The sequence below is a fragment of the Octopus sinensis genome, linkage group LG15 (genome assembly GCF_006345805.1).
Source record: "Octopus sinensis linkage group LG15, ASM634580v1, whole genome shotgun sequence".
NCBI classification, from domain to species: Eukaryota; Metazoa; Mollusca; class Cephalopoda; order Octopoda; family Octopodidae; genus Octopus; species Octopus sinensis.
Genome location: NC_043011.1, coordinates 9855350 through 9879373, shown reverse-complemented (window position 1 = coordinate 9879373; position 24024 = coordinate 9855350). Strand labels below are relative to the sequence as shown.

Genomic DNA, 24024 nt, shown 5'->3' with positions numbered 1-24024 from the left:
ATTTTTTTTTTTTTTGCCCCTCCACCCATGACAGAACTACTTATTGTTTAAGGAAGCTGTGTTATGTCAACAGCAATTGTTAATTCAAGGAGAATTAACCATTGTTGGTGACCAGGTGCTGTTAATGAAAACAAGATTATGTACTCCAATGTTCAAATATTTATTAGGACAAGTTTATTTATTCCAGTTTACTTAACTGGAAATAAATTCTTCATGATTAGTTTACAAAAGAAATATGATCCAGCTGAACAAATAATGGTTGAAAGTAAAACCATCCCAGAACAATCTATTGAAGCAGTCCAACAAAAATGATGTAAAACTACTTAAGGTAGCATGGCAATTTATGTCACAGAAATGCTGCAAGTTATCCAAGCCTGTAATATTTCAGGAAGAATTAGACATTTTTTTTAAACCTCGATATTTGTAAAATAAATTTTATATAAAAATCTTCTTTTCATGCTAAACTATTAATTGAATTTGATTTATTCCAAAATTTGGTAAATTTCATTTTCAACAACAGAATCTTGGTTGTTTCTGGTGTGGATGTGAAAACAAGGAAGAGATTTGATAGGAAGAATTAGGATCTCATTAATTGATGTGTTAATGAGGAGAGATGGAGGAAATAAATAGCAGAGAGAACTGGAGGAGAGAGAAGAGAAAGAGAGGGTGAGGTAATTGTTTAACCGAAGGTCAGTTGTGATTGAGTAGGTTGAGTATGATTAAAGCCATTCCAGCCATGAACATTCCACTTTATTTTCAGGTAGAATGCATTTATGATCACATTATCCAACTTCTTTTGTTTTATGATGGGATATCATGATTTTAGAGAGATTTGGTTGCTATTTCTAGCAGCCAGAGAGAGAGAGAGAGAGAGGTTATGTCAGTTGACAGTTTAGAGAAAGACAGCAGATGTAGTCTGCAGAGGAATTCACAAAAAGCAAAGAGGAAATGGCCAACCAAACTGAAGGACAGATTACAGTGAAGACTTGTTTAAGCCATTGCAGGATAAAAAAAATTGATGTAAAACTATTGATTTTTGTGATGTTGGAGTTGGCCTCAATGGTGCCTGTAATCCAATGATGGGATTTTGTAGAAAAAATCAAACATTCTAAGGTTGATTGTTGGAGAGAAAGAGAGAGGGGGGGGTAACTTGGTATAAATTATTCAGCTTCATTAGAATATTGACTGTGAGATTAAGGAACAAAATAACAAGACAAAGCAGATGTAATTATAATAATAATAATAATAATAATAATAATATAATAATAATAATAATATCAACAACAACAATGGTGGTGGTGGTGGTGGTGATGGTTCAATCTGTTGTGTTCTTATTTATGTGTAGATACCTCAGTTTAGGAGAGAGAGAGAGAGATATGATGATCTGTGTTATATAATTGAGAGTTTAGAGGTTTCTATATCAGATTTAGTTGATGGTTGTGGGTGAATCCATTAATGAGCTGAGAACACATTGGAACATTCAATTTTAATTAGCAAATTTTGATTAACTTTGTTCTGTGTGATGTTAAAATGTAACATCTTGCTCAAGATTTTAAAAACTAACTGAAGTTGGCATCATTAAAGTTTTAAATTTATAAACTTGTAATTCTGTTTATAAAACAACACAAATATTTATGAAACAAACACACAAAAAAACCCACAAAAAACACAAAAACAAAATGTGTTTATTTTTAAAATTTTATGTAAATGCATTCCTTGTGCTTGGTTGCAAAGGAAAACCAAAAGAAAAGCCTGCTTTAAATGTCTTGTTTTGGAAGGGTTGGAAAAAATTTGTTTCATGCTTCAAAGACTCTAAATGGTGATTGCCAAGAAGTAATGAGATTTATTTATTAATTAAAAGTCAACATTAAAATGCTTAACGTAGAAATAAGGTAGAAAAAAGAATATTTGTTTCTAAAACTGTTTTCCTGTATAAAGACCATCGACCAAACTATATCAAATCATTTAAAATGTTGACATTCATAAATATTATTGTTTCCATTCTGTTGACAAAGTCATGAAATGTGGGCCACACTCATGTTTCATGAAATGCAAACTATATTACAATTGCAACTCATTTGGACTTTGTAACAGATTCATGAAATGCAGACTTCGTTAGTTGCAGAGAATGAAGACTACTTTATGTAAAGTGGCAATATCAATTTCACATTAATTTCATCTGGACAATATTAGTTTCATGTAATCTGGGCTCTACTGGACTATATTAATTTTCTTTAAAGTAGCTTATTTTACAGTTTCACAGGATCTGGATTATATAAGACTTGCATGCAATGTGGACTGTATATAACCATTTCATGCAGTCTGGACTATATTCGTATCATGTAAAGGGAACTATATGAAACTGCTCTGAAAATAAGTACCATCCAACTATTGTTGGTGCCACCCTTTCTTCCTCCATCTGTCACATCTGGAATGTTTCTCTGAGTCATGGGTGATGTTGACATAAAAGTGTGTGTGTCAGCTTGTGACTACACAGGCCCCTGAAACATTTCACAAAAGCATGGTACTTGCTTTCACAAAGATGTCTTTGCTTGGTCATGGTGGCTAAGGCTAGAATATAAAATAGTAAAAGTTGAATATCAGACTAAATATGCTGCTGTATTCCATCAACTACTGTGTTGTGAGTTCAAATGACTTTATTAATCAATCTTCTAAGATCAATAAAGCAAATACCAGTAATATAATAGGGTTGCTTCTCTTGCCTGTTTCCATCTCCTACAATTTGTACCAAACTTTAAAATAATTACATCACTCTCTGTGATCCCAGCTATTTACCATAGAAAAGGGTTCAGTGATGCAGATCTTATTAATTACTCTTTAGGTTAATTTATTAATATTCAAGAATGACAATCAAGATTTTTACCAATATGTAGGAAATTGTTTTGATTTTTGAGATTCTGTTTTACAGCCTTTCTACTGGAACTAAGACACATCAATATATTTCTTTGGCTTCTTTAAATTCCTATTCCCAATTGCATTTATTCCCCTCACCCACTTCTTTCAAGACCAGAATATGCTCCAAGTTTCTTGCTTCTGTTCTCCTTCTTTTACTTCTACCAAATAAAACAGTTGTTTCCACCCCCATGAAATTACTCCCAGTTAAAAGTAAATCATAAACACCTACACTATAAAAGGTATCTATGGCTCAAGATTAAGGTCTGCTCTTCCCTGATTTAAGGATCACCTCTATATTATAGGCATGATCATGTACAGCTCAACAACATCCCCAGAAAAACAGAAATTATTATGAACATAGCAAATGATTATTAATTAGTATGTATGTTGGGATTACATTATTTCTCACATCATCTTAGGGATCTGGGATTGTTGCTTGTGAGTCTGAAAACCAATTGTAGGGGGTGTCAGAACTTTTTTTTTTTTGAGTTCCAGTTTTAGAAAATATTCAAATTTGTTAATCTTTAAAATCTTTCTTTTCAAAAAACCTTGATCATCCTGATTTGTAATTAAAGCTGTTTATTAGTAATGTCTTTTCACAAAGCAATAATTTCTATCAATTACTTCCAGGTTTTACCTTAAATGTAGACATATTTCATTAGACGAGATATATTTCTGAATTATTTTCAGACATCATGAGTGAGTGGTGAGATTCAATGAGAATTAATTCACAAACCATCAAAGTTTGGATATAATTACAGTATCTGTTGCTATGAAATTGTTGCTATTTCTTCAGAATGTAATGGTTCCTTCTCTGTCTGTCCGTCTCTCTCTCTCTTGTCACAGGATTTCAGTTTGTCTAATCATTTAACTCCTCTAAACTGGTTCTTAATCCTGGTTTCATTTCACTATGTGAAGTGGATAACATTTCCCCTGGATAGAACACCATGCTCTATCACTTCTCTGTTTCTGGTCTAGAACCAAAATGCCTGTGACAGATTTGAACCCACTTACTTATAGATACACAACCACAACTTAATCACTCTGTTGTTGTCAGTCTCAACCAAATATTTAACTTCTTCCGAAATAGTTTAGCCTGGTCAGTTATTATTTAATTATCAATTGTCCCCGATGACACCACTTCACAATGAGGTCAATAGTTTGCCAATCTTTAAATTTGTTCATTGTTGTCGGTGGACTTTGCCAAATTTCTTTTGTTAAGGTAAAAAGTAAAAATAGAAATAAGTAACAAAAAAAAAAGAAAAAAAACTCAAGTCAATGGAAATGGAAAGAAAATTTTAGATGGAAAAAGTTTATTGAAATTCAACAATTTGATTTAATATTTAGAAAATATATTGTGTTTACAATATAATTTATAATATGGCCAGAGTATTTTGGCAAACCTCTTTAAGTTTGAAGTTGTTTGCCTCTCCCCACCCCCTCTCCCTTCTCCTCCCCCCTCTCTCCATGTATGTTTCAGACTCGTGTATGGTTGTGTGGTCAAGCAAGTCTGCATTTCCCACTGACATGCTTTCCTCCTGGGCCTTCCCCTCATCTGCTTTCCTCCTGGGCCTTCTAGATCAGAGCTACCTAAACATTAAACATCAATTAGTTGAGTTGTGACCCTATTTTGGTGGCTGCCATCTAAACATCATTGGTAAGGTTTCAATTCTCACCAAGCCAGCAAAATAACGTCTTTTATGTTTGGTGTGTTGTTTCTGCTGCTGTTTCTATACCTGACCCTTTCTGGTCTTAGACCAGTACACAAGGTTTCATTAGTTTGGGGAACTTTATGGATCCTTGCTGCGAATGTCATTAATTATAAAGGGAGACTGCAGTTAAAAATGAACAAATCTTTATGCAACCAACTTTAACGGAAATTACTACCAGGTTCACATATAACTGTTCAATCATCATCATCAGCATCATCAAGATCATTATCATTCATCTTAATAATAATCACCACCATGATGTTAATCCTTGTCTTTTTCATTACCTTAATCATCATCTTTATTCCCATAATCTCTCTTTCACACACACACTTCACCACACAAAGTATTCTTGGATATGCCATTGTAAATTCTCCCATTCCCCACTAAAAAAAAATGTGGCAGAAATTCTGTTGTTAAAAAACATTTCAATAGAATTGGGTAAAGAACCATTGTTGTGGAGATTACAACAGTTGTCAGTTCCAGTCAAATGTTACAATTAATTAGCTGTATACACACACACACACACACACACACATATATATAAATGAATATATGAGAATATATGTATTTATGTATGTATGTATATATGTGTGTGTGTTTGCATGTGTATTTATATATATATATGTGTGTGTGTGTGTGTGGGTGCGGGTGTGTGTGTGTGCATGTGCATGTCTATATGTGTATGTGTGTGTGTGTGTGTGTGTGCATGTCTATATGTGTATGTGTGTACGAGAGTGATATTTACTTTCCGTCAATAATTGATAGTTTTTCAGTGATTTTTCTCTCTCCAAATTCCTGGAGAAGGTTAAATACAGTGAAAGAAAACATTGAAACAAGGACATTTTCTCCAATACATTGCCATTGATTACCCTTAATGTAATTATAGATTTGTGTGTGTGTATGTGTGTGTGTGCATACATGGACGTGTGTTTTTATTCTCTTTTAATATCTCCAGTAAATATCTATTTTTCTTCATCTTTGTTTTTTGGAGGAGAAGCACATACACATGCACACACACACACACACACACACACATTCTCCAGTGCTTTGTCTACAGTTGTTTCAGCAGCACCCATCTTATATCCTGTGATCTTTTTATTAGGTCAGAGACTATTTTCTTCTCCGTGTTGAAAAGGTGAACCTCTAAAGAATTCTGGAATTGGGTGGATAGTAATTCTGTCAGTTACTACAGATTTCATTAAAAATAGAAATATGCTCTTGTATGCCCATCTGATACTTTATTCAAGCATAGGCTATCTAGGACTACATTAGTCAATGTGTTCTTTCCTTTTTATAAGGAGTGTTCTGAGAGATTTGGTTACTGATTTTCCAACAGGTTGACTTCTTGGGGTCTTTCTCTTGTTGGTTGTCACGAATAAAAGGTAGATGTGTTGGTGTGATGAAGTTAAGATTAATATCACAAGAACATTATCTCAGACAAATGCCCAATACATGATGCCACCAGAAAAATTTGTTTCTCCATTATCCCATTCTTCATCAACAGAGATCTTTTGTGTTTTATTTCCACTATGCTTCATCAGCTTCATGTTTGAGTTCTTCAGTGACAACCCATGCCAATCTGAATATCATTTTATACAAATTCATCTGAACCATTACAACACTGGCACGTCTTTTCATCTTGGCACCAAACTTCCTGCAAGCTGTTTAAACCTTTAAGGCTTTGTGCTGCATGCAATTCCTTTGTTGCTGTTGCACCTTTGTGAGAATGTGTTGTAGTAACATGTTGGCCAATGCTTTGTGATAGGAATTTGGTAGAAGAAAACTGTGCTGAATTTGTCATCTACCTATGTGTCTATCGGTTTCTGTCTATCTCTCCACCTCACTTTGCTAAAACTGTTTGAAGCTACTGCTCCAATATGATTACATTTCAAAAACTAGCCCTAATAATACCTTATTTTTCAACAAAGGCAGGGACAAAGGGCCCAAGACCTTATTATCATCTATAATTGTGACATCCAGTTGTTCCCCCACCCACCCTCCTTCAGACAGACTGGATACCTTCACACCACTTGAAATACATATAATGTGGTTTCATAGCCTCATTGCACACACACACGCACACGTGCACACACATACACACACACAGAGTTTCTGTCTGTCTCTTGTATTTATGTGTACATAGAAAGCAGAAAGCATAGATATCAGAAAGCAGAACCAAAATTGAGGTCGATCAACATCAGTGGAAATTGCAGCTGTGGTTAAGCGAACCATCCGATGGTGGTCGTTGCTGGCTCCGCCCCGTCTGGCCTCCGTGCCGGTGGGACATAAAAGCACCATCCGTTTGTGTCCGCTGCCAGCCTCGCCTGGCCCCCATGCCAGTGGCACGTAAAAGCACCATCCATTCGTGGCCGTTGCCAGCCTCGCCTGGCCCCGTGCCGGTGGCACGTAAAAGCACCATCTGCTTGTGTCCGTTGCCAGCCTCGCCTGGCCCCCGGGCCAGTGGCACGTAAAATCACCATCCATTCATGGCCGTTTGCCAGCTCCGTCTGGCACCTGTGCGGGTGGCACGTAAAAAGCACCCACTACACTCACGGAGTGGTTGGCGTTAGGAAGGGCATCCAGCCGTAGAAACACTGCCAGATCTGACTGGGCCTGATGCAGCCTTCCGGCTTCACAGACCCCAGTTGAACCGTCCAACCCATGCTAGCATGGAAAGCGGATGATGATGATGATGATGATGATAGATGCAAATAATATGCATTTTAATTTATTCAAAATTGCAAAAAGTAATTAATTTGGTTTTGGCTCAGGTTCAGCCTTATTCTTGGTAGGATATATGTGGATAGCAGGTTACTACCTGTAACCTTAGGTATCCACAAGTTTTCAGCAGTCTTTCCAGTGCTTAGAACCCTCCTGATAACTATTATTATTATTACCATTATCATTTTCTCTTTATCACAGGTTTTGTTGGAGTTCCTGCAGTCTTGCATGTGTAGTGGGGTTACTACCTGCATTCTACGGTATCTTACTGTCCGGTCTTTTCAGCTATCTAATACTTTCCTGATTATTCATCATCATCATCATCATCATCATCATCATCATCATTATGGCAGATAGCTGGCAGAATTGTCAGCACATTGGGCAAAATGCATAGAGGCATTTCGTCTGTCTTTATGTTCTGAGTTCAAATTCCAGTGAGGTGGACTTTGCCTCTCATCCTTTAGGGGTCAATAAATTATGTATCAGTGAGACTCTGGGATCAATGTAATCGACTAGTCCCCTCCCCCAAAATTTCAGGCCTTATACCTATACCAAAAAGATTATTACGGAAGGTGGCAGAATTGTTAGCATGCTGGGCCAAAATGCTTTGTGCCATTTTGTCAGTCTCTACATTGTTAGTTCAAATTCTGCCAAGGTCAACTTCTCCTTTTTGGGCCGATACAATGAGTACCACTAAACCAATACCAGTCGAGTACCGAATTCAGTGCCATCGGCTGACCCCACCCCTCCATTATTTCAGCTCTTCTGCCTATTGTAGATCTCATTATTATCATGTGTTTTCCTTTTTCCTTCCATTTATTATTATCATTATTATAATTTGAAAAAGCTCAAGATATTTAAATTCCCACATGTCACACATTTCTTGCAATATAATATCAGTTAATTCCTTGCAGACATTTCTTTAGACTCCATAGCCTGAAAGCGGTGGGGATGGGCGACGGTGCTATTTTTGTGAGTTCTTTTATTAGAATACAAGCTAGCAAGAGTGGTTGTGAAGTTTCAAAACTAAACACGTTGTTAACATACATTATTTCTGTGTATATATTAACCCAACATCATTAAGCATCAACCAATGATTCTACCAAGTTATTTAAAGGACCTGTTTCCATCGCCAGCACCACAACCATTCATTTCAGACAATTTTCTTTTCTTTTCATTGCTCTTCTCTTCCATTTTTATTTTTCTCCATTCACTGAGTGATTGCAGTAAATTGCTGTATCATTTTTGGAAGCAGGCAATCCATTTGTAGATCCAGTCACAAGGCTGGATCAATAACAAGTGACATTGTCAGCAACCTCAAAGTGATAAACTAAATTTATTTTAGGACGAACAAGCGGAGGTCAACAACACACTCTGCACCTTCAACACACACTCAAATTTATTCTTTATCTGCTCTTTTTTTATTGTTTTGTGTAACCTGCAGACCAGCGGCTGTTTATGAAGGCCAGCCACCTCACAACTGGTGTCTTGATCAATTTATTATCAAACACAATCAGTTTTGTTATTAATTCTGTATTTCAATTATGGATTGGACAGACTTGTTAAGGGAGGACTCATTACCACCAGAACACAGTGTCTTTCACACACAGTTTTGTTCTTCTTCTCTGTTTCATCAATGACATCAAGATCTGTGGAGGAATTTTATGTTAAGCATTGTAACTGGGAGTAACTATTTCTGTTGGTCATGGTGGTGGTGGTGGTGGTGGTGGAATTACTAGTGGTGTTGTATTTGTTATTGGCAGCATTATTTTTGATGATGATGATGATGTTATTGCTGTTGTTTACTTCCTGTCGGCTTTATGATCTGGAGATCCCAACTTCAGTATTTAGGTTTTACATCACTCTATGTCCAAACAACTGAGGCAATGGATTGGCTGGTTGTGCTTCTAAAACTTTAAGTCAGGTGGGGCTGAATCCAACTCTTATGATGTGTGTGAGTGTACATATATCATCATCATCATCATCATCATCATCATCACATATATAGATTATTATTCTTGTTAAAGAATAATAAATTTGTACTTGACAAAAAGTATTGAGGAATCAATTCAATGTAAAATTGTTTTTATTATAACTTAACATAAAAATAAACAAAACACACACACACACTCATACACAAACACAAACACACATATCTATACATGCTTATATATGTAGTTTATATATGTATGTGTGTGTGTGTGCGTGCACGTGCACATTTTATATATGTGTGTGTGTATATATAAATGTATATATATATGTGTGTATGTATATATGTATGTATTTAAAAAAATATATTAGATTAGGTTCATTAATATATTTTAACTATTCATGTTGTTTTTTTTATAGAAATGTTATGAATATTTTCCAGTTAAAATACTTTTGCTCTTGACTGACTCATAGAATATTCAAAAGGTCACCTTATATATTTGTTTTTTTCTTTTGTCTCATTATTGTAATCAAGTAATATCACATTGTCAATGAGATTATTAAAGAACAGAAAAAAAATCATCTTTATTATTATTTTGCATTGATTTGTTGAATTCTTGGAATATTCTGCTTCTGTAAAATGGCCGCCTATTGCATAACGAGCACCACAAATGTCTGCTAGGAAAGTGTTTGTTGCTCGTTTCTCATTATTATCTCATTATCAAAACATGATTTTATCAAAATCCAATAACAAAAGAACTGTAAATGTTTTTCCCGCCTTCTCATATCTTAATCTTCATTATTTCATTTAAGAATTACATATTAACAAATGTTCACTGCAGGATGAAAATTTGGGTTTACCAATAAAAGATCAACTCTGTGGCCTTAAAGTAGCTTTTACCAAATCCAGAACATGTTGGATATGACTGTGTAAGAACTTCACATCATAACTGTAGAGTTTCAGCTTCTATCCCATTGCACAGTATCCTGGTTAACTGGATTCTATTTCAACCCCAGGCATTTTGTGGGAAATTCCATACAATCCATGAACCAAATTCTGTGAATAGAGTTAGTTTAATTTTTCTCTTTGGAGTCCAAATTTTAAAACTTTTGGTAATCTGGTTAACTTTTACTCGATATTGTAAAGCAAGAGGATACAATTGTTATCGTAGTTTTACTACTTTTGTTTCATCATGGCCTTCCACCTGTATTTTGTGCCAATATGTGGTCCCTATCAAAAAGCTCATCTTGTATTTTGTGACACCTGGTGGCTGCACACCTGAATAATCTGAGATTGGTTGACCATTGACTTTATAAGTTGCTATAATAGTGCAGGTGTCCAGTCAATGACACCTGCCAACCAATCCTTGAAGAAAATCTCTGTTTTACTCCACTTTTTAATACTTGTAGAGTTTGATGACAAACTGAACATTGTTATGTCTCCTGTGATTTTTGATGTTGTTGGTCCTCAAACAGCATTTAGCAAAAGGAATGAAAAAATGTTTGGATTAAGAGATCAGAAAGTCTAGTTATTGTTCAGGAAGGAACTGAAGTTGTATAATGTCTTAACAACTCCTCGTTAGCACTAGCAGTGATTGAAAGCTGTGCTTAGCCATTCGTTTTTGTCTTATTTGGTTCTATGAGTGATCCAAATTCCTGACAACTTTGGTACTTCTCTCTATTTCTTTCTCTCTCTCTCTCTCTCTCTCTCTCTCTTCTGATATATATATATATATATTATATATATATATATATATATACATACATACATCATCATTGTTTAACGTCCATTTTCCATGTTAGCATGAGTTGGATGATTCGACCGGAGTCTGGGAAGCCAGGAGGCTGCACCAGGCTCCAGTCTGATTTGGCAGTGTTTCTACAGCTGGCTGCCCTTCCTCACACCAACCACTCCATGTGTGTAGTGGGTGCTTTTTATGTGCCACCGGCACAGGGGCCAGAGGAGGCTGGCAAACGGCCATGATCAGTTGGTGCTTTTATATATATATATATAAAGAGAGAGAGAAATTCCAAGATAAACACATTTGCCTATTTAAGCATAAATTAAAAGTAAATATCAAGAATTGTGATTAAATATCTTGACATTGGTAATTTAGAATTTGTTAATTAAATTAGATCATCAACAATCTATGTCAGTTAATTCAATGAATTTGTCTTTCTGTGTTGAAATTTAGAATTTGTAGAAGTCTTCCAATTCTGTCAGGAATGATTTCATGGCAACTGCTTTCTCAATCGGATTTCTACATCAGTGAGGAAAATTTTCTGATACATTTTCCAAGTAAAATATATAATAACTACCCCCCTCCTCCTCCCGTGTTGTTTCTTAATTATGGTGTGAGAAATATAACTGCAGTTGTATTTTAGTAATTCTAATTATATCTGACCTTTATTAGCTTAGCAATTAATTATGCACCTGAGAAACCTGTTGCAGCTTCCTACCTTGCTATACTGTCATTTAATTCAACAGAAACTGGCAACTCTGTCACCTTTCTCCAGATGTTTTCAAGAAATTGAAGAAACTGTGGTCATTTGGATAGCACTAGGCTGATCACACTAGTCTTCCAGACAATCTATGACAAAATCTGATCTTTACACACACACGCACACACACACACACACACACATGCACTCGCGCACACACACATATACACACACACACACACACACATTCTCCATGTAGATTTAACATTCACTCTGTGTGTTTATTGATGTTAATCACTAACAATGAACTCCTCTTCTCCTGCATGCAGACAGTAAGTCTTATCCATCTTTTGTATCTTCATGATTTCCTTTCAGGTTGTCTGTAATTAAAAACCCAGTAATTAGGATCCCAAATAATAACTGGACATGCATATAACAGCTTTTATACACATACATGCACAAGCTGAGAGAATTAATAAATGGACCTGGTACCAGTGCTACACTGAGACCCTGGCAAACGCATGTAAATGCAATGGAGAAGTATTGTTCAGTAACCTGTGGTCATGTAAAAAAAATTGGATATCAAAGCCATTGGTTTTGTAGCAGTGAACTCCAATCGTCCATTGGGTGTGAAGGATTGAAGAACTTGATTCCATCAATACTCAACTTGCAGTCATAATCCAATATTCCTTGCTATGTGTATTGATCAATAATTGATAAGCTGTTATGATTGCCTTATCACGACCTTCTTCTTCTTCTCCCATTGTTCCTTGTATTCTCTCACGACTGGAATCGTAACAGGCTGTATCGAACAGTGTCTTATCGAACATCTTCAACCAACCCTAATTACCCTTGATTTAGCTTCTTACATTTTCAACATCAAAACAGTTTACATTGCAGAGTCTGAAGTAATGATAGGGTTCCAGGATCAAACCGAGCTTTATAATTAATTCATTAGTTAATCTCATGAGTTCTCTTTAAACTGTTTATTAATGGAGTACAATAAAGCATACTCCTATTCTTGATAATGAGACAAAAGAAAAATACTCCTTGTTATGCCAATGGGATCAACTGTACAACAGCATTAATGACTATCAATCATGTGACTGAATCTTCATATCTGGACCCGCAATAATTAATTCTTCTTAACGACTCTTGTCACAAATATAAACCATCCTACCAACTACAAAATAAATTTCAACTTCTTTTGTTTTAAACAATTATTTCTCTCTTGCTTCCTGCAGCTAAAAAATGGTTCTGAACCAGACAAATCCACTGCTAATTCTTAGACTAACTTTACAAAAAAGGTCATTGATCAATCCATTCTTAACAATGGCTTGCTATCTTGCGTATATTTACTTCACTCGCTTCTAATGCCAAACAACTGGAATAAAATGTCAAACCTTGCTCCAAATCTGTTTTCTTTTCTGAAAACTCAAAACTATTAAAAGTTTTTGGCGAAACTCAGTGATTTTTATACATATACATATATATATATATTATATATATATATATATTGAGTCATGGAGTCAGAAATACAAAACAGAAAATAAATATTGACAATGTTGCTGAAGGAAATCCTGGAACATCTCTTTCAGGCAAATTCTTGCAATTGTTTAGATAGAGCTTAAAGAGAAGAAGAAAGAGGGACAGGGCCCATGGCATTTGCTTTTAAAATTGATGAATTATGTGTCTAGTGTTAGTGGTCAGTAATGGTCAATGTTTGAAAGAAAAATTACTCTCAGCTGTTTGATATTAGAGATTGTAGTGTTATAGTGACAAGTGTGTCAGTTAAGGGCAGACGGACACATGGTGAGCCTGAGTGCTGGATCAATTCCCGTCTGCATTTCCTGGATGGCAGGAACTATGACAGGACATTCCTGAAAACCATTGCTCTGACTTGGCACACCACTTCACTGTCCATTGCTCAATCTACAATAACCTTCAACACCAACTTGTCCAGCCTCACCACAAACCAGACTGTGCCTCTATTTGGACACAATGAAGAGAAGAGAAGAAACCTCTTTCTCATGTCCCCATGCAAAGAAATACAAACCATCCAACCTATTCCTGTGGCAGCAGATTTCAAACTCCAAACTGACAGCATCCACAACCAACAGCTGAGAGATGGAGAGTGAACGATAATATCAAGATGAAGTTTAAACAAACTCTTGGTTCTGACTAACAACTTGACATAAATAATCTATGTACAAACATACATATGCTGTGTATATCATGAATATGCGTGTAAATAGTATATATGCATGAATATCTACACACACACATGCATGCACACACTCACTCACTCACTCACTCACATACATCAACATAAAAATTGACCATGTGGTTTCAATCCTACTGCAAAGCACAGGCAAGTTTCCTCTACTTTTTGACTGACTAATGCCTGATGAGTGAAACTAATAGATGGAAACTGTTGAAGCCTACCCATTCAACTCCAGATTTTTCAACTCCCATATATATAAAAGGCATAAATTTTGTGTGAAGATATCATTTCTGATGGTTCTATGAAACAAGATGAAAACACTAAATAAAAAAATTATCCAAAATTCTCACTACCTCTTTTTTCTTGATATATAAAATCTGTACACCACTTCAAACAACCTATACATACATACATACATACAAACATGTATACATAACTACATTTTTGTATCATAATTAATGTTAATACATTGAGATAGGCCAATATAGTGCAACATTCGTCAGGAGATCGTATCTCATTTGGACTGCTGTGTTTAAAAAACAAAATACATCAAGGTTCTGCAAAGATCATGTTACCAGAGGCTGGTGAGAATGCTGGATGCGTTTATGCCTCATTGGGCTTTGTCAGTGGCACACACTTACACCCAACCACATGCCAAGAAAATGTGTGCCACCACCTGTATAGGAAAACAGGGAACAAACATTCACTGATGTTGTAAATAGCCACTCAGTTGAATAAAATCCATTATATGCAAAAGAAGCAGTATTAGATTAAAGCAGTCATTTGTGTATCATACATAATGTAGATACATTGCAAAAAGTAAATTTGTAACTGACCACTGCTGAGATGATTATCAGCTACCTCTGATATATGTGGTGCTTTTAAACACAGTAAGTCCATCAGAGATCAAGGATGAATGCCACATCCACTTTCCCATGCTTGAACTGGTTGGACAAAGTTTATTGAGGAAGATTTCCTGTGGCTGAATGCCCGACCTGTTGGCAAGAAAGGTAATATTTTCCTCTGGTTCAACATGTTTGCACATAATATTGGAAACTAAAGATGATATCTGTGATATCTAACAGTGACAGTCATTTACAATTGCCACACAAGCGTAGACACACTCTCACACATATATACATATATATGACGGGCTTCTTTCTGCTGATTCCATTCACAAGGCTGTGGTTGGCCAAGGGCTATAATAGAAAACACTTGCCCAAGGTGCCACCCTTTGGGACTGAACCGGAAATCATGTGGTTGGGAAATATTCTTCTTAATCACACATCCATGCAAACACTTATTTTTTGATATTACAATATCTGAGTAAATAAAATATCTCTTCTTAGCTCTTTGTGTGTGTGTGTGTGTGTGTGTGAGAAAAATATCCTGAATTCTGTATACGTATGTATTTTTATCTATATGTCATTACTGCTGTGCAGACAAGTGTGAGTGTGTGTGCTACTGCGTGTTTGTGTGTGCGTGTGTAAGGTTGCAGCAACTACTGCAGCTGCAGTTTTAGTGGCAGAAAATGACAAACAGTCGTACAGAGTGGAATCAGTTGCCGGTTCTGCTGCAGAGATCTGTTTGCTGAAGAATGGCATTTCAAACACACACACACACACACACACACACACATCCATAACTATAGTTGTATATATACATACGCAGACTTACACACATACACACACCCACACCCCCATAACTATAGTTGTTTATATATATATACGGACTCACATACACATACACCCACACACCCATAACTATAGTAATATATATACACACACCACCACCACCACCACCACCACCACCAGCGTTGTGTGTAGCCAAGTAAGCCTAACTGTAATCGTAATGTAGAAATAACATGGATAAATTCGATTGCTGTTACTGACATAGTAACACTATTATTAGGGGTTGTTGACCTATTGACTAACTGTGAGGGATCTCTTGGTCTTCAGCTCACTGTACTCTTCAAAAGGGGTTCACTGGTTTATTAACTTTGTGAAAGGGTTCTATGCTGCTCACCGTATTATTTTTAAGAGTTATTCATCTATCTGGAGGGATTCTAAACATCATCATCACCATCATCATCATTGTTTTAATATCTACAGTTCCATGCTTGTATGGATTGGATGGGATTTATTGAGGCAGATTTTCTACCACAAGATGTCCTTTTCCTGCCATCCAACCTTCCCTATTTAATGAACGACACTGCTTGTATGACAGTGAAACTCACTTCCAACAGTTACATTATGTCTGGATAAGAAGACTGAAACACACACCACACACACACACACACACACACACACACACACACACACAAATGACAGGCTTCTTTCAGTTTCTAACTTTCAGATCCACTTAAAGGCTTTGGTCAAACCCGATTTACAGAAAAAAAAAAAACACTTGCCCAAGTGTGATTGAACCTGAAACCATTGGTCAGGAAATAAATTTTTCAACTTGCCCACATCCGCACCTTATTAATCTATTTTTATTAGGGATTCATTGGTTAATATGGCTGTAGGGTATCTCCATGATCACAATGCTTAAAGAGGAAGATAATCAAGTTGGATGAGATGCCTTTCAGAGTCCATCAAAACAAGGTACATCTGATGGCCCCTTCTGGAAGAGAAAATTGCAGAAATTCTCAGCTGAGCAAATCCTTCTACACTTTGTATTCCTGAAGTGGGAAAAGGAAAGCCTGTGACAGGGAATCCAACTCCAAAGGCTGTTTCTTTAAGAAAACTAGATGCCAATGAATGGCTTGAGTAAAGCCTACAAGTCATATAGAGAGAGATGTCAGCAAGTTGAGGAATGTAGGTAGGCTTAAGGTTAGGGGTCATTCCTCAGCCCTCGCTTCTTGTTTATGATAAGAGAAGATGATCAGTCAATCAACGGAACTTTTGTTTGCTGTTCAATAAATTCTTCTTTCCGACTTGTCAGCGAAGGCTCCTTCAACTAAAAGACATCAAAGTAGACCTAAGCAGGCAAACAGAATTGTGTTGAAATCTAGGAAATAGGTATAAACAATTTGTAGAACAAGCGGAGCTAAGCACTCTGGGAAATGTAAAGTGTGGGCATGCAGAAAAGTTGCAGTGAGGTTACAGGTTAGCCACCAGGGAAGGACATCATCATAGGCAGCTGATGCAGAGAATTAGTCTGGTGTAAGAGAGCGAGGAAAGAAATTCTTTGTCCAGAGGGTATCCTAGTTGATGGGTTCTGTTAGTTTGGTGACCTGATTAGCTGTGGAGGGTAAGAACTGGGTAAAACATAATTTAATGAAAAAAGTAGAGATAATAACTCTGGTATGAACTTGTCATATATATGGAGGACAATTTTTGGTTGAAGCAATACCAAACAAGGCAATTAACCTATAGAAAAGGAACTCCCCATGTTTTCCATCTGATGGGAAGACATGAGAAGAATTGGCGGAATTCGATCTTAGAGAAAGATTTTTGATTTAATAGATGTCACTTTCAACCCAGTTATTTTGTCTTGCACCAAGCCTAAGTATAAAACTTGGCTTGCCCTAGTTCACCTGGTTGAACAGAGGTCCCAACTGTGCAATGTTAGTAAGTGGTCAACACTAGAAAGGACATCTAGTCTTGAATAACCACTGCACATATGCTGCCACAAAACATAACTGTCAGCAGCAGAACACAAAGAATGGTTTCTTTATTTCTGGATCTTAAAATCTTGGCCAATTCCTCATTTCTCCAACCCTGTCACAAACACACTCGCAGATCAGAACTGACAGTTTCTTCATCTCTTCTGACATTTGATGATTTGAGAGGAAATAATCACTAGGGTCTTAACGAGTCTAAAGACAAACAGGATGTTTAAGTTGATGAATGTCTTGACAGTAATGAGGACGATGGCATTAGTGGTGGTGGTGGTCCAGGTAGCTGGAATGGTGACACGGTTGATGCTGGTGATGGCATTAGTGGTGGTGGTGGTCCAGGTAGCTGGAATGGTGACACGGTTGATGCTGGTGATGGCATTAGTGGTGGTGGTGGTCCAGGTAGCTGGAATGGTGACACGGTTGATGCTGGTGATGGCATTAGTGATGTTGAAAAGGAAAGTAGTAACATTCTGATGACAACAATGATGGCTATGATGCTGATGTTGAGGATGTGATGATTGTAGCGGTGGTGGTGGTGGTTTGGATTAGAACAATGATGATGATGCAGCTATAGGCTTTGGTGAGGTTGAGGCTGGCATTGTCTGTGTCACTGGTGCCAATCCATAATGCTAAACCCATGCAACGCAAATTGCACAAATATGAGATTCAATCCCTCACACTCCTCCCCACACCACATCCTCCTCCTCCTCCTCCACCTCCATTTGTTTTACTATTTTTTTTCTTTTATCAGCCTCTAATGCTGCTACCACCACCAACACTACTACTACTACTACTACTACTACTAATCTTTGCTTTAACAACAACAACAACATCTAAAATCGAATTGCTGTCATCATTGCTGTAGTAGTTGTAGTAGTAGTAGTAGTAGTAGTAGTAGTAGTTACTGCTGCTGCTGCTGCTGCTGTTGGTGCTGCAACAGTTTTCCCATCGCTGCTGCTACTATACAACGCTAGTATCTTCCAAAGCCACCGACTCCTTCCACCCCTCCCCCATCCCCCCACCCCCTGCCCCTTTTTTTTGCCAAACATGTGCTTCAGCATGCTTCATGATTTCCATTGTGGGGCGGGAGGGGGGGGGCACGTCGTCGGTCATTGTTCTGAATGGCAACAGCCTAACAATACTACAACACTAACCACTGAAACAACGACCACAACCACAACTCCGCCACTGCCAACATCACCACCATCATCATCATCATCATCGTTGACAGTCTATAACAAAGTAACAAGCAGGCAGTGGAGGCGGTGGTGGTGGTGGTGGTGGTGGTGGTGGTGGTGGTGGTGGTGGTGGTGGGTGCAAGTGGTAGATATATTATTAGCTTGGATGAAAAAGAAGATACTACAAACACACTGTGGCCTATATATATATATATATTCATATATACACATGTATGTGTGTATGCATATATATACATATATATATATATATGTATATACATGCACATATGTTTGTGTTTATATATCTGTACATGCATTACAGCTACACAAACATTTATGTAGAAATATACTGACAAGCCCACATATATATCTACACATGTAAATATATATATATATATATGTATATACACAAATTGAGGGTTATCGATTTCATTTTTGTACTAGAATACAGCATCATATGTAATTTTTTTTCCTTATTTCTTCTAAATGAATTGTGAGCGTGCATGGTTATATATATATATATATATATACACATTCATACATACACATATATATATATATATAATATATATATATACACTCACACTCTCACATATATGCACACACTCATCTTTATATGTATGTTTGAGAAAAAGAGGGACAGAAAGAAAGATAAATCCTCACACTGTGTGTGTGTGTGTGCGTGTGTGTGTCATGTGTGTGTGTGTGTATCAATAGACTTACATACCTGCAACTGTGATATTAGACATGCCAATTAATTAGGTGTGAAAACATTTGCACTTATATGAATGAACAGAGGAAGACAGCATCAGTTGCTGGGTGTAGAGGCACACACACACACACACACACTGACACGTACCCACTCACATATACATACCTCTGTGCATGCATATATGTCAATAAGCACATCTGTACACGCACACACACACACACACACGTGTACGCGTGTGTGTGTGTGTTTGTACAAACACACTTCATTGTAAGAGAGAGTTATAAGAGTCAGTTGGCATGTAATAAGCATCTGTTATGAAAGAGGCGACCGTAGACCAGCGAATCAACATACATTCACAGTTTGTTGTTATTGTTGTTGGTGCTGTTGTTGTTGTTGTTGGTGTTAGGTGCATGTATGAAGTAGACTGACCATTCTGAATCGAAGACCAAACTGTATTCCTTTGAAATGGATGTGTCTTGTTGTGTGGCATCATTTGACAGCTCACATGTTCTCTGTAGGAAACCTGTTTTGCCAGTAGTTGCTGTCAACAAAAGTGAATTCTCGAGAATATTTCGATGGAGTACTTTGTATTTTAACTCACGATGGAACATATCATCCGTTCTTACCCCAACAAATTCCTCCTCCGTCAGACTTTACCTCTCCTTATAGCACTCGCTTGATTCCAGGGGAATATTTCACGGTTCAACAGGGACAAATCTTTTAGAGAAAACAAAAGACAACAAACAAACAAAAAAAAAAAGAAAATATATTTCAACTTTTGTTGATTTTTATTGAATTTTTTGTTTATTATTATTATTATTATTATCATTATTTGTTTGGACCATCTCCTACACCCACATCTAAATATGTGTGTGTGAATGTCTGTGTGTGTGTGTATATATATATATAAATATATATCTTGAGAGAGAAAGAGAGCTAGCTACTTTATACATGTGTGTGTGAGTATATATGTATATATACATACACACACATATATATATATGTGTGTGTGTGTGTGAGTATGTGTGTGTGTGTAATGTATTTGTTTTTGCAGAGGTGTGTATATAACATGAGTCTATAATTGTGAAAAAGATTCATGTATTATATACACACCTATGTATGTGTGTATATTTTTGCTTAAAATCTACATCTGTTGGCTGATTCTTTTCCAGTGATTTCATTTCAGCCCAAATCATTTTAACCCTCTGTGTGTGTGTATATATATATATATATATATATATATATATATATACATGTAATGTGTGTATATGATGGATATATTGGCGGGGAACAAATGGCTCTACAGAAGGGCTTTCCTCATGACAGCTCTGGAATATATAGCTAATAATACATTTCTGGGATAATTGGCTGTTTTGCAGGTGATTTTGAAAAAATAAATAAAATTTTTTTATAAAAAATGAAAGAGAAAATTGAAAGGAATTGAAGAAAAAGACTAAAATTCTATGACAAAGCTTCGCTCCAACCTCCAAAATGTGAATCATCAGTTACTTCGTTGCATGCTTGGTTGTAATTAGTGTCTTTCGAAGATTCACTACCTCACTTCCATAAATGTTCTCCAACAACTCCTTGCAACACATCTCTCTCTCTCTTTCTGTCTCTCTCTCTGCACACACACACGTATATATATACAGACATATATATCCCTATATCTATATATACTTTGCCTTTATACACTCCCTCATATGTTTAGCAATATCACACCAAAAGACACCGAATCTCCAAACACCTGATCTTATATTTGTTCATACTTTTCCATAATTCTTTCAAACTTCAACAACAAACTAACATCTGAGTCTGTATGTAGCACATATATACACATATCCACATATTCACATGCATGTATATATATATATATATATATATGTATTTATTTATTTATTTTTATATATATGTATATACATGTATATTGATAGTGTCAAAAGGGCATAAGAAAATCAAGAGGGTGTGTGTATATATCTATGTTCTGCGGTTAGATTCCTCTGCATGTGTGTGTGCGCGTGTACATAGGTATTTGTGGGTGGGTATAGAAAAGAGAGTGCAATTAACTGTAAACATAAATACCGATAGATCTATGCATGAGTGTATATAAGAATTGAGGTATGTTTAATTGGCTGTGGTTGATAACATCCAACAGATATCGATGCACCGTACCACTCAACCTTCATCTCCTTTTCCCTCTTTCTCTCTTCTCCGGATTTGTATATATATCTATCTATCTATATATATATTTATATTTTTCCCCATCTTTTGAATTCTGTTAAACTACAAACGCTTTGACATCATCGATATTGTGTCACCAACAACTGCATCTCTTAAGTGACACATCCGGCTCTCTCAGTTTTTGGGGCTTTTTTTTTTTAGGGGGCAGCAGGCTTCCTAACCCACATTGTGTCGTGCTTTTCACAAAGGTAATGCAAAAGAAAAAAAGGTTACAGAGGAGACTAAGCAACAACAACAACAACAGTCATCAACATCATTACTACCACCACCGTCAACAGTACTACTACTACTACTACTACTGCCACCACTATTATTATTATTATTATTATTATTACTACTACTACTACTATTACTACTACTATTGCTGCTGTTCTTGCTGTTTTAAGAAAAAAAGAGAAAAGACCAAGCAGGCAACTCCTTTGTTGTTGTTATTATTATTATTATTATTATTACTGTTATTATTATTATTATTATTATTATTATTATTATTGTTATTATTATTATTAAATACATTTGCTCTCCTTCGCCTTCCCCTTACTCTCCACATAATCCTCTTATAAATATATCTCCTTCTTTAAATACTTATGACAGTCCCCACACCGACTCATCCCTGCCACCATCTGACTACCACCACCCCTTTCTTATTTGGTCACTGTGGAGGTGGGGGGGTCATCATTTGACCCCTCCAATCCAAGACAAATCTGTGTAAGTGACCAGTGGTTTGTGCTGACCTGGTGTTACCTGTGAACACAAGTAGCAATGCTCCCTCTTATTATTCTCTCCTCTTCTTCCTTCTTATCTCTCTATCTTTATCGCTAACAAAAGTCGTTGTTCATATTAATGTCTTACTCACTTTTTCCATGTTTTTTTCCTACTTTTTGGTGTGTAAACTTGGCACTGTCTTTGTCTGTCAGATGGCATGGCATTAATCTCAGACTCCATAATCTACTGCCAATGTAGACTTCCCAAACACCAAGTTATAACTAACTTTCAAACTTACTGTTACTACTACTACTACTACTACTACTAGAGCTGTGATAGAAGTTTTTTCTCTCCCTCCTTCCCCATCACCCATCGCATCTGATAATTTGATAACGTCCCAATTGAAGACTGGGTTTTGGAATAAATGTGTATCTCTGTGGTGCCTCACTTTTTAAAATTAAATAATCACAAGAGAAATATATAACAAATACAACTTTTGTGTAAATAAGTATATTGGAATTTAATTGTAGAGTGTGTGTGTATATATATATATACATACATACATAAACACACACACACACACACACACACACACACATATATATATATATATATATATATATATATTGTATATCTCATCAAATCTTTTACTTTACTAAATTCGTGCTCAACTTTATTCTTAATATATTTCTCCTCCACAATTCTTTCCCTGAAATATTTACCTTTAGCTTTGATCTTATGTGTGCATGCATGTGTGTGTGTGTGTGCCTGTGATAGATATCAAATATAAATGTGTGTACACATTTATATATATATGTATGTATATGTTTATCTAAGTATGTCTATGTATGTATATAGGTGGGTTTAATTACAAGCTATAAATTCATTTGTAGATTTGTTTGTTTTCACTTTAAACAAAAATGTTTCTTTGTTAAAAAAAAACAACTTTTTCACTCAGGTACCAAAACAACAACAACAACAAAAAAAGAAACTAAAACTAAATTAAGGTGTTTTAATGTTTTAAGAGGTTTCCGATTTCAACCAAACCTGCTCTGTGAACACCATTAATACAATCAAAACTGTATATAACAACAACAGCAACATCCACCACATTCTCCTATTGTTGTTGTCGGTGGTGGTGGTGGTAGTGAGGTCTTTTGTTTGTGGAGAGAGAGAAAGAGAGAGAGAGAAGAGAAGAGAAGAAAGATAGAAGTTGAGTTAGAAAGTATTTATGTTGTATTGTTGGACACTTTGACTGTGATGTTCCCCTCTTGAATTACCCCTCCTCCTCCTCCCCTTAATCAAACACCACTGATGCCACCATCCTCATCCTCATCATCATCATCATCATCATCAGCACTTCATTATTTTCTCAGAAATTGTTCTGTGTTGTTGATATTTACTCTTGTTATTTAATCCCCCCTCATATCATTATTATTGTTATTTCAATTATTATTGTTATTTTCTTTGATTTTATCCTCAGTTATCATCATCATCATCATCATCATCATCATCATCATTATTATTATTATTATTATTATTATTATTATTATTATTATTATTATTATCATCAATATTATAAAACAGTGTCTTTCAATCTATGCAATTCTTCCGTCCTATCCTGG

At 36.1% G+C, this 24024-nt stretch overlaps 1 protein-coding gene across 12 annotated transcripts in view; it reads left to right on the top strand.

Annotated features, from left to right (window-relative positions):
• LOC115219822 (peripheral plasma membrane protein CASK) overlaps positions 1-24024 on the top strand; it is a 998477-nt gene that overhangs the window by 479587 nt on the left and 494866 nt on the right. The gene's annotated exons all lie outside the window — the stretch shown is intronic.